This window comes from Malania oleifera, chromosome 7 (assembly GCF_029873635.1).
Source record: "Malania oleifera isolate guangnan ecotype guangnan chromosome 7, ASM2987363v1, whole genome shotgun sequence".
Taxonomy (NCBI): Eukaryota; Viridiplantae; Streptophyta; class Magnoliopsida; order Santalales; family Ximeniaceae; genus Malania; species Malania oleifera.
In genome coordinates this window covers 19,425,796-19,439,286 of record NC_080423.1, presented here as the reverse complement: position 1 = coordinate 19,439,286, position 13,491 = coordinate 19,425,796, and the positions used below count along the sequence as shown (strand labels likewise).

Genomic DNA, 13,491 nt, shown 5'->3' with positions numbered 1-13,491 from the left:
TATTTCAATTTTGAATTTCAATAAAAGTATGCTTTAAATTCCATCTTTCAATATCTTGTTCTCTTCTTTAATTTCATGCAACATGAGTAGCTAAATCTTTAGTTCTCTAGTTTTGATGAAACTCTAGGCCAGATTCCAATAGCTAGGTTTTAGTCAATTGTGCATGAAAGGGTTTGGTTGTGACAAAGTAATATATCCATGTTCGCTGGATAGGGTATACCCTGTCTCCCGATCGTGCTCTGGATGATTGGTGCAACCCAAATACCCTATTCCAATTGAGTAGATTATACTAAAAAGGAATTCATGTTCACTAGATAGGGTATACTCCGTTCTCCCGATCATGCTTTAGACGATTGGTGCAACCCGACTACCCTATGTTACTCGAGTGAATGACTTATTTTGGAAACCTTAATATGGATAATTGACGGAACCTAGGTATTGCTCACCAAAGGCTAGGGTGGATTCATAACCAGAGACTTACTTTCCATAGGTAATTTAATTCAATTTACTTGCTTTCTTAGTTTAATAGAAAAATCCAAACTTCAATCTTTTCATTCTTATTTTAGTGTAGTAAGCTAGATTACAATTGGTTGTCCGCTATACTAGATTCCCTGAGATTGACACCCAACTCACTCCTCATTCTACTGAACTTAGGATTAGTTAGGTTATAAATAATATCTTTAGTAGTTAAGGACCCAAGCCTAGGGTAGCCTACCAAATTTTGGTGTCATTGCTAGGGACTCAGTTATGGTAGTGAGCCAATTCATAGTGTAGTCTATTACGTATTTTTATTTTTCTTTATTTTCTTTTGTTTTTATTTTTAAGTGATATTTGAAGGCTTGATTGAATGCTGAATTTGTATATGTTGGGTTTGCGATCCTTGGATCCTGAGTCAATGCCTATAGACCCTGAGATTGAGAGATCCCCTCGGTTAATTAGGAAATCTACTTCTAGTCCAAAGTTAGCCGAGTCCTCTGAACCTAAAGTCATGGTTGAACGTCAAACGGTTCCCACTCTTCACCATCAAAACCAAAACCTGGAACCTCCTGCTCCCTATCGACCTGTTGTAGAAGAGTAACCTCTTTGGCCCCTTAGGGACTATTTCACATCGAATGCATACATGTTGGCATCTTGTATCTGATTCCTAGATGTCGAGACGGCGCAATTCAAAATCATGACCTCCACCATCTCGATGCTTCCTAACTTCTTTGGGAATTCGACTAAAAATCCATGCAAGTATCTTGATGAGTTTCTTGAAATTTGTTCCACCATCCATATACCTAACTTTGGTGATGATGCCCTTCATCTAAGGTTATTTCCATTCTCTCTCAAGGAAAAAGCCAAATATTGGCTGAATTCTTTAAAGCCAAACTCGGTGACCACCTGGGCTGCCATGTAACATGAGTTCCTAAAAAAGTACATTCCCATTAGGAAGACTAACCAACTTAGGAAGGCAATCACTTGTTTCTCATAGATAGATGGTAAGCAATTTTTCGAGACTTGAGAACGCTTTAGGGACCTTTTGCATAAATGCCCACACCATCAAGTCCCTAGGTGGCAGTTAGTTCAAACCTTCTATGAAGGGTTAGCTAAGCGCGATAGATCCATGGTCGATGCATCTTGTGGAGGTACTTTCCTCACGAAGCATAAGAATGAGGCTTGGACTCTCTTTGAGACCCTCACCAAGAATTCTTAGCAACATATGGTTGCTGCTCATAGTCCTTCCCAACCATCTTCTTCCCACTTTAAGGGAGTCTATGACTTAGCCACCAGCCATGACCTTGCCCCCACACTACACACCATTTTTAATAAATTAGATCAAGTCTTGTCCTTAAGACAACCACCTTAGTCGGTGGTATGCACAGAGGTGTGTGTCATTTGCTCTGATCCCTCTCACTCATGTTATACCTGCCCCCATGCATCTCCCACACCTGAGTTTATGCAAGAGGAAGTTAAAGCCACCCATAAATGGTACGATATGTCAGCCAATGATCCATACTCTAATAAGTACAATCTTGGGTGAAGGAAACATCCTAACTTCTCCTAGAGACCACAACCTTCAAATTTTTCAGCCCAAAGACCTCAGCAATCATCCACTGCTCCACCTCCTTGCCCATTTCAAAACCCTCAAAATCTTCCCATGTCTGCCCCTCGTCAATTAGCTTATCAACAACTATCTCCTCCTCAGCCTCAATATGATAAATCTTTTTAGGAGACGGTGTTGAAAGCCTTTTAAGGGCATCGAGGCAGATCATCAAGTTGTTTGGCAATTACTCCACTCCCATTCTCAGTCTATCACCAAGTTAGAAGCCACCATGGGCCAACTAGCTACATCCTTGAGTTGGAGAGATGAGGGTAAGTTGCCGAGTCAGCCCCTCGTGAACCCAAAGGCCAATACGAGGTATATAATGTGAGCTGATTGTTAGTCATTCGACATATCATGAGCAAGCCCAGATTGTGACCACCCTCAAGAGTGGAAGGGAGGTAGATAATAGGGTCGGGGAGAAGTTAGACCAAGGTAAGGGTAAAGAGAAGATGAAGGTTGAACCCAGTATTGAATATATTCCCTCTTCCTTCAATCCTGTGATTAATCTCGGGACGTCCACCTCCTTCGTTGAAAGAGCATTACCCCACTATGTCCTTACAGTGCCATATCCTGCAGCTCTTCAAGCACATTCTAAATATAAGAAGGAAGAAAATGTCGAGTCCATGATGAACACATTTATGCAAGTAAAGGTCAACCTTCCTCTATTAGATGCCATTAAGAAAGTGTCTACATATGTCAAGTTCCTCAAGGACTTGTGCATTGACTGAGTATGTGAGCTCCATTCTCCAAAACTCAAGGACCCCAGTGCTGCCACCATTTTATGTGTAATTCATGATTACACTATCAATAGGGCCTTGATAGATTTGGGAGTGAGTGTGAATCTACTTCCCTACTCGGTCTACAAACAATTCAGTTTAGGAGATCTTAAACCTATCCCGATCACCTTGAGTTTTGTTGACCGATCTATGCAAAGGCCCTGGGGTGTTGTTAAGGATGTCCTTGTAAAGGTCAATAAGTTATATTATACTGTTGATTTCATTGACATGGAACCTACCGACCCAGAAAAGAATCTGATCCCTGTCCTTCTAGGCCAACCATTCTTAGCTACGACTAATACTTGTATCCAATTTCGGACCAGGATCAAGGACGCATTCTTTGGCAACATGAAGCTCTAGCTGAATGTGTTTCACGTCTCCCAAAACCCATCTTTGAATGTGTACAGGGATGTGGACATGATTGACGAGTGTTTTGAGGAGGTTGCCCCATCGATTCTTACAAAGGATCCTCTTGAGGCCATGCTGCAGTGTGATCACCCCTCCTTTTTAAGACTAAAGGACCCGTATGATTATATCTTTGCTATTTATGACTCGCCCTCCAACCTAAAGAGTATGATTTGGGTATATGAAAAGAGGACCAATAAGGGACTAGTGGAGGAACAACCTATTATCAAACTCGGGTGAGTTCGACATGAGCTTTCATTGTAGCTGGTTGAAGACAATAAACTTAGCACTTTTGGGAGGCAACCCACTCGTTTTTCTTGTTTTTATTTTCCTTTGTCTCTTTAGGTTGTATATTGTAGGGTATGTTCGAGTCTAGAGTCCTTAAAATAGGTTTTAGGTTAGTGCCTCAATCTAGGGTGCGACTAGGGCTTCCCTGGGTGCGACCAGGTCCACCCCTCATGGTCTTGAATTAGGAATGGCCTCTGAATTCTTAAAAATTCCAAACTTTTCGAGAATGGTTTGACCAAGGCATAACCAGCACTTCCCCAGGTGCAACCTGGTCGAGCCTCTAAGAGCCTGTTAACCTTCTAAATTCTAGAATGGTTTGACCAAGACACGACCCTCACTTTTAAGGGTGCGACTTGGTTGAGCCTCTAGTGCCTGTTAACCTTTTGAAATCCATAAGAGTTCAACCAAGGCACAACCAGCGCTTCACTATGGAGCGACCTGGTCGAAAGCCAATTTTCCTAACTAAGTTGGGGGTGCAACTAGGCTAACCTAGGGTACGACCTAGTCAAACCTGTGCAAATCTTTTTAAAACACCTTCTTCCCGTGAAGCCCTAACTCACTTCTTCCTTTGTTTCTTTGCACCCACTTCGTCGCACCCTGCCCAAGCTTGGTCACTCGAGCCACCAACATCTTATTCACCTTCGACGACCTTCCCTAGCCTTTATTCATCCATTCCCCATTCAAAAATTCCCTACTTGTGCACCTAGGGCCCTTGCAGGAGGTTGCGTCTCTTCACCTTCTACCTTGTCGCATTTGGATCATCTCCTTCTGGGTAGATTCGAACGATGACATGTCGTTCTGATTCCCTAAAGGCAGCCCCAATCGTCTCGTGTCGTTGTCAAATGGAAGAGAGTTGAGGATCAGCCTAGGGATGAGTGTACATCCGGGTCTGATCGAATTCCACCTTCTTAACCAAAAAAAGAGTGATCGTACGGCCTAGAAAGAGTAGGGGTAGACTAGTAGAGGGAAGAGGACTCAGAGGATGACCCTTGATGACTATGATTTCAGTCCGATGTATACGTTCCAGCTTGATGAGACTTGTGAAAGAAATGCTACATCGAGGTCCTCAAAAAGAGGAAATTTGACCATTACATGACCCCACTAATCACGTCATATCATCCTAAGTTGATCTGGGAGTTCTACACACATATGTAGCACGATCCCTCCACCGACACTTGGAGCACCGTGGTTCAGGGAATCGCATTTGAGCTAACATCCGAGTTGATTGATTGGGCATGGTCACATGACGAGATCGATGACATCCCCTAGCTAGTGATCGATTATGTTGAATCTATGAGTCCGATCCCGTTTTGATAATGACAAATCACTTTGTATCTTACCTATGCACTAAGCATTTGAACATGATTACCCTTGGCACGCATGGATGGTAAGGATACGATGGAAGCTATAAGGAACTCAATGCTCACACCACAGAATGGCATTTGAAAAGCAAAAGGAATGAAGACAAAATTTGTCAATTGTAATTGCATTATATTTTTGGGTTAGTAATAATATGGTCTGTAATAATGCATTGCATGCATGATAAGATTTAATGCTCAAAGGTCATAGATTGACCATTAGGTTCTAAAACCCTTCAGCAAAGTTAACTGTCCATCCAACTGACTTAATGAACTGAAAATACCCAGCCGACTGACAGTGCCCAGCTGACTCACTATTTTGAACGTGGTTCAGTTAGCCAACTGACAATTTATCAGAATTAATTTTTGAGAGACAAAATGGTGTTAGTCGGAAAAAAAATTAACCCAATAGAGTGGATCAGCCGAGTGACTCTGCGGGAAATTTTAAAATTCAAACTTGCGGGAAGTTTTTCAAAATTGATTCTCTGAATTAATATCTTTTGAAAAGTTACCTAAATGCTCCATATTAAATGAAGAAACTTTTCCTTAAAATGGTCTATAAATACCTCCCTTACTCAATGAAAAATTACAAGGAAGCAATACACGATTTCTATGCTAAAACTCTCCTAAAGCTCATTCTTGTTCACACCTTTTTACTAGGGGAAAACTCTACAAAATTGCTGGATTGAAAATAAGGGTTTGGTTCTGAGTTGCATCTAAAATATTTAAAGAACCATTGATGACTTCTAAACCTTGAGTTTCACATTTTCTATTTAGTTTTGGTTTTGAAGTACGATTTGGAATTTAACTTATACAACTTGCTCTATGTTTAAAAGTGTTTTTGTACGCAGATATCCATTCCTTAATACTAGATCTTTGACGGTTCAAGGTATTATTGAATCATTGGACCAAACATAGGTTGTTGCTTAGAGAGGCTTCTCTTCCTGAAAATGAGGTTGATTTTTGTAAGGTTTTTGTTCTACCCAAAAGGAACAAGGTATAGTGAAATCCTTAGGTGGTTGACCTAAGGCAAGGACATAGGCTGGCGTAAGTCGAACCTCGTAAAAATAGCGGTGTCACTCTCTTTCCCTGACTCTCTTTAAATTTCCAGCAAACATATAAACTGCGTGGATGTTGTAATTCTTTCAACTATAAAAACAACGCATATTGGAAGTTAAACAAACCAAAGCCTAATTTGTTCTTGGGCTTGCGGAAACCAAAAGGGAGTACGTTGGTTAATCAATTTTTTTGCGGAAACCGTAAGAGAGTACGTTGATTGGTTAACAATCCAAAACTCATTAACTGAAGGTCTATTTAAATTCCGATGGGATGTTATTTTAATCTCCAGTTCAAAAGCCAACTACAGGACTTGCATATTCATATACAAGGTCGCTGAATATTGCAAAGCTAATATTAATTACTTGCATGGTGTTTGTTTGGCTTGAATAGTTAATCACTTGGTTGTGTATGTTGTGGTTGTGGATTGAATAGAAGAAGTTAGTGCTTGTGTGGATTGCCTAATCAATAAGAACAAAAGAAGTCTTTAAAAGATTGTAAAAAGTTAAGAACTCTTAAAAAGAATCTAAGAATTTTTAAATAACCCAATTCACCCCCCATCTTGGGACTACACCTTAGGTTTCACACTTTAACCGAAGTGGATTTGTCATTGGGACGTCGTAGGGACCACTCCAGGGCTGAGGTAAGGAGAATAAATTATGTTAACTATTTTTAAAGATTAATCGATTAAATTAAAGATTATAAGCATGTGGAAATTATGTGGGTTTTAATCTGAGTATATTATGAGGTATATGATTATATGAATGTTATCAAAGTATGATTTATCATTTAAATGTGTGGCATGAGAATATTTCAATTTATTGTATAAATTAAACTTGTTGAGATCACGTGGATTGTTGAAAGTAAAGTGGAAAGATTGTCAGATATATGGTATCGTTGTATGGTGCGATTGTATATTTGATGGATATGTTTGGTGATATCAAGGCAGAGGGGGACGACAATATGTAACACTTTGATCCTCGGGACTTAGCCCGAGGGCTTGCTCGTGAGGGACGACGATATGTAATGCCTTACAGCGAGTGCCTGGGTATGTGCTAGATGTGGTCACCAAAAGATAGAATTGCTTATACGTAAACATGATCCAGGGAAATGAGGAGATAAAAATATTGGTTTATGGAACTGTTTAATAGTTTTATATGTAAACATGAATGTTACAGTATTAAATGTTATTTATATATATGATACACTAAAACTCATTGGCCACACATTGATAATAATTTACTCCTTATTGAGAGGTGTCTCACCCCATCGTGATCAATAATTTTTCAGAGTATAACAGTAATTAGAGTGCGCAGTGGAAGCATTGGTGGGGTAGAAGGTTCTTGGTTAAAATTGTTATTATTTTATTTATGTTTTTTATGAGTTCAAAATTTTACTGTGATACTGGGATTTTTATTGTAATAAAGGATGGTTTTTAGTACTCTGGTAATTGTTATAGAGATCTTCCGCTGTGTATTTATTGGTATAAGAGATTTATTTAATATAACCCTCCAGACCCCTTTCTGGGTTCGGGGCGTTACAAGTTGACTCAGGTGAATCAATTCAGATGAGCAAGGGTTTAGGTTGACCTAGAGTGAGTCAACTCACTAGGTTGGATCAATTTTTATTTTATTTATATTTTTTTTTTAAATTGAGCATTAGGCCCTTTGGGTTGGTTTTTTAAAAATTAGGCTCGACTTTCGAATTGGCCCTAGGGCCCTTCTGGTTGATTTTAAAAAAATAGGCTGGGCCAGGGCCCTTTAAGGGGTTTTTTTTTTTTAAATAGGCTTGGTTTTTTTAAAAAAGGTTGGGCCCAAGGCTCTTTGGGGGTGTTAAAATTGGGCCCAGGGCCCCTCGAGTTTTATAAAATGGGTATGGGCTTTAATTTAAAAATGATTGGGCCTTAGGCCTCTAGGATGAAATACAATTTGGGCCTCAGGTCTTTAGGGTTAAAAACAATTTGGGCCTAGGGCCCTTTGGGTTTTAAAACGATTTGGGCCCAAGGCCCTCTAGGTAAAAATTTGGGCTCTTAAAAGTTGAGCATTGGACCCTCTAGTTCTAAAAAATGAGTTATTTAAAAGTTGGGCCTCGAGCCCTATGAGTATAAAAAATGGGGTTTAAAAAAAGTGGGCTTCTAAAATTCGTCTTGGGACTTTTTGAAACTGGTTTGGGCCCATGCCTCTAGACATTTTTTAAAAAATTGGCTCCGTGCCTTAAAAAAATGGGTTTGGGGCATAGGTTTGGCTAATGCGTTTGTGGGTTTGGACTGTGTGCCTATAGGGTATATAGTGGGCTTTTGTGGGTTGAGACAATGAACTCTGTGGGCTTAAGTTAGACTGTGAGCTTTGTGGGTTGAGACAGTGGGCTCTATGTTCCTATTTGCATGGGAGATACTCCTTTTTCAATTGAATAATTGTAGCATAGCATGATTATGGAAGTGAAAGCAATGTAATCATACTAACCTTGGGTCTTCTGCTCCTTTAGGTCTTCTTATCCTTGTGTTCTCATCTTCTGTGCTTTTTCTCCTCTATCTAGGATGTTTCTTGGTCTTAGCCTCTATCCCCTTGGTTGGTAGGAACCTTTCGTGTTGCAGGGCAATGAGCTTTGTGACTCTCTTCTCTGAGAAGAGTATGATGTTACCCTCTTTTCTTTTCACTAGGGTTGCACACCCCCCCCCCTCCAATTCCTCGCTAGTATGCCGTCTCTCTCTTTTTTCTTAGATCTCTCTCTGTTTTTTTTTTTTTCATCCTCTACCCTTTGCAAAGGTCTCCTATTTATTGGGTTGAACCCTTAGTCAACATAGGTAACAAACCAACCTTCCCTTTTCAACCCTTTCCTTGTTTTGAATCTCCCATGTGCGTGTTTTCCTTCCTATAGCAAAACTCCTATCCCTATTGCAATCAACTGATTTTCTTTCCATATGGGACCTTGGTTGAATATTAGAATTTGGGAAACATATCAATCTTGCGAATTCTCGCGTTAATTTATGAAGTCATTCATATACTCTCCCTTGACTGCTTTCTTTCTTGCTGAATTTGTGTGCAAGTACCCGTGAAGATCTCAGGGATATTCTTTGCAGCTTCTTACTTTTTTGTTTTCCCTTCCTATATTTCTGTGTATTTCTATGTTTCTACTATATTTTGATGTATTTCCCTATATTTTGATGCATTTCCCTGTATTCTGATGTATTTTCCTATATTTTTGTACACATTCAATAAAATTTTGTTATATTTAAGGTTCGATTAAAATTGGGTGTCTACAACTACTAACCTAGGAATTGCTTTTTGCGTGTGCAGGTGTGGGAACTTGAAAGGCTGGCTCGATTAAAGGCTCTGTGAATGACTGAGAGTTGCTCCCTTTTTGTTGTTGTTTTCCCCCCCCCCCCCCCCCTTTTTTCCTTTTGATGATGTGCTTGTAACACAATAAAGAATGTAAACAACAATTTGTAAAATACCCAATGAATCTTTCATTTCAAGTCGTGAGACCTAGAGAATCAAAATGAGAGATCACCTCTAGGCAAAGATATTAAATAGCACCAAAATTAAATTTAACAAGAAGAAATAAAATTTAAAAACTTGATGTTCTGCTACATAATGGTCGAACAAAATGGGGTGTTTACATATGGTTAAAATTTTAAACCAAGAATAAATTAAATAGTTGTGGATAAATTTTATAGTTCACTAATGGTTTACCGTTTTGAAACTACATTTAAACACAATGCTCCATAGCTCTTACTTCTATTATGATCCAAACTAAAAGTGAATTTTCGCCCCTCATCATTGTAACACAATGTTGTGCTATGGAAGTAGGTCACCTGTTGTTTTCTTATTTTTTTAATAATATATAAATTATATAATGAAATAAAAAAGAACTCACTAAAAACGTTCAAAATTTTCTACTAAAAATCAAGTCATCCATCAATAGTAGTTGCTCCTCCACATTTAACAATGCATAAAGATAACATAAAACTTCTCGTGCAAATCATTTTAATTGAATATTGAATAGGAAATTAAAGAGACAAAAAAAAAAAAAAAAAGATAAGATACACAAAACTTGAACACATAAAGTTTAATATTGCCAAGGCTATGAGCTTGAAGCTAGTGAGGAAGAGGTAGCCATCAAATTGAATAGGGAAAATTGTGGCCTCAACAAGAAAAAGTCACAAAGTTGTTGGCAAGAAAAGAAGGGGCCTAGAGATGGACAAGAACAACTTAAAAACCAAACGAACCAAACCAAACCAAACCAAACTACAAAATCGAATAAAAAAACAATTGATCATGTATTCAATTTGGTTTCAATTCCAAAATTTTAAATTTTAGATTGTTGATTTGGTCCATTTAGTAACCATCACGAATAAAACCATCCTGATATGTTATAAAAATAAAAATAAAAATGCATATTATATATAAATATTGTAAATTTAAAAAAGCAAGCGCCTAACTCAAAGACAAAGAGTTGTGCTTAAATTTTAAAAATAAACATATCAAAATTTACATGTTAATTATTTTGTAAGACAAAAAATATTAAATTGTGATATTTCGAAATTTTAAATTTAATTTAATAGTGAGATTTAATTAACTAGTAAATATTGGTCTAAAAATTAATTAATTAAAGTTTCGTTAACAATCTAAAACAAATTAATTTGGACTTACATTTTTTAATGATTTGAGGATGATGTTAACCCTCTCATGCCAAAAGTTGATTGATCTTAGACCTGACAAAGTGGATCAGGTTGGATAATCTATGATGAAATAGGCAAATTATCAGGTGTGGATATTAGAATCCATATCCGACTCATTTAAGTTGCAGATTTATGATAGTTAAGAACAAAAAATCCTTGGTAGATGGTAGATAATTCATCATTCTCATCCCTTATATAATTGAATTTACCATCTGATGAATAATTTATTTTGTATTATAATAACTGAAGTTACTTTAAAAAATTATAATTTAATAATTATTAGACATTTAATAACTAACCATGAAATTATAATTTTTATTATTATTTAGAACATGAATTTAGAAGCTTTTGTTTTGATCACGAAAAAATTGAGCATTTAGCCTTGAGTTTGAATATGGGCATAAGACAAATATAGAGGTATATGCACAAGAGTTGAGAGTGTGAGAGAAAACTTTGGTCGATAGAGCTTATGAACATTGAATTAATGCCTAATAAGCATGATACATGAGATTATCATTGAATTTAAACATTAGCTATTAGCGAATAGACGAATATCTATCAGATTTAATCCTAAATTCATCAACCTAATCATTTAGAGGCGAATAAAAAAAGTTTAAACCATTTTCAACTCAATTAATGTGTGAATTGATTATGAGTTAATTTAAGCAGGTTGGATTCGGTTCTACAGATTTTTATCCATTTTTTCAAGTCTAATTAATCTTTCAAACTCAAAGATGGGGTTGCATATTGCCACGTATCCCATTTGAAGTGGTCAGAACCACCTAACGTGGTGGTCTGAACCTACCCACTACTTTTCTAGGCCTTCCGAGGGGAGTTTTTTTTTTTTTCCATTTTTTGGTTTTTTTTATATTAAAATATTTAATTAAGGTTCGGTAGGAACTTTATTTCCCACCTTAATTTGAAGTAAAAATGTAATAACCCAAGAAATTCCCACAAGACTCGTCGACGAACACAAAGGTTTCATCAACGAGGGATCATCAGGATCTCGTCGACGAGAAGATACCGAGAGAGGGTTTAAAGCAAACTGAAACTCGTCGACGAGGGTGCAGGTTTGTCGACGAACTTTTTATAGGATTCTTCGATGAGGTGATGTGTCTCGTTGATGAATCCCACCCTATAAATAACTAAAACTTGGATTTTTAATCAAAATCTTCAGTGCAGAAACCCTCCTCTCTCTCTCACATGACCCCCTCCCTTTCTCTCTTCGATCCTGGCCCCATTTCTCATCGGATTGAAGATCTGAGGCCACCACGATGCTCCTGCAGAAGCTCTTTGCAAGTCTGTTGGAGCAGATCATGGGGAAAGTTGATTTGAAATTCATCCCAAATCCAAGGTAAGATGTTTTATTTAGAATCTGTTTTCCCTACAGTTATAAGAAGTGTTGTATACAGAAAAATACTGATATTTTGTTCAGGGGGATATTGTTTTCATGATGCTGAGTTAGGAACCCTGTAGGTATAGGATCAGAATTTAGTAGGGGCTTTTCAGATTTAAGGTAAGGGAAATATGCTATGCTAGCAATTTTTAATTTGTATACATAATATTATGAATATGTATTTACAAGCATGCAGATCAGATTATTTTCCAGAGAATTATGAATATTATCTTTATAACAGAATTACAGAAATCAAGCATGAGATTGTGTTTACTCAAATGTGTGGCATGAGTTTATTACACTACAATATATATATATAGATTTTACAGTATTACAGATATTCAAATATTTATGATTATTAGCAATGAATGAGACTTACAGTATTTCCCAGAGAAAAACATGATTTCTACACCATAACACTCAAACAGTTTATTCAAACAGATTATACAATGATAGCATCAAGATGCTACAACAGATTATTCAGAGATTACAGATATTATATATAGAGATTACAAATATTATATACAGAGTATACATATATCATATACAGATATTTTATTCAGATATTACAGATAGTACAGACAGAAAACACAGATGTTACACACAGATAATATATATATTTCAATCAGATATCTCAAATAATACAGCTCAGAATTATAGTGTTATGGTTATTTTTGAAATCATGTTAAAAGCAACAAGATGATTATATATTTATATATGTATACAGTATTACACAATATCAGATTCTTGTGAAAATTACAGACAGATATATTTACAGCAGAGCAAGGTACCATTGCTAGTTTTAGACACGTGCAACCACATGACTCAGATAGCATGTGGATTCTGTCTGACCGTGTTAGGAGAAATTTGTAGTCTCCCCAGCATGCTGGGTTGAGGTAGCCGGTTAGACGATGACAGAGGTTTGAGATAGCCCAGAGTGATTGCAGTGGGCTAGGATCTACATAGATCCTTACAGATTGGCAGATGATAGAGATTGACTTACTTGGAGGGTTGACCAGAGTAAGTCCAGCCTACGCCGCACAACCCTATCATGAGGGGATATATCATGATATACAGATCTCAATGTATAGCAGAAGTTCCTATGTACAGATATATCACACAACATCGGTTTATACTATTATATTAGTAGTACCTTCAGATAGCAAATTCAGATACACAGTTATATTTTAAAGATTACATGATAGATAGATATATTCTGTACAGTTTATTAGTTTTCTCAGATTACAGTATCAGTATTACTTAAGTATTTTAAATGATTAACTCAGCCGCCACACACTAGTAATAGCATATTTCCACTTACTGAGCGTTGTCTCATCCTAGTGACTTATTATTTTTCAGGGGATCCTGCTAGGTGAGCAGATCAGGCTCGCGGTTAGAGATTGTCTTCAGCTGCCCTAGTTGGAAGGGTAGGTGTATTTTTTATG

General features: G+C 37.3%; 1 non-coding gene across 1 annotated transcript; it reads right to left on the bottom strand.

Annotated features, from left to right (window-relative positions):
* Positions 1–1,442: 1,442 nt before the first annotated feature.
* Positions 1,443–1,548, bottom strand: LOC131161120 (small nucleolar RNA R71). The gene has a single exon (XR_009138279.1). It is a non-coding gene; the product is annotated as a small nucleolar RNA R71 (small nucleolar RNA).
* Between the last annotated feature and the right edge of the window lie 11,943 nt (positions 1,549–13,491).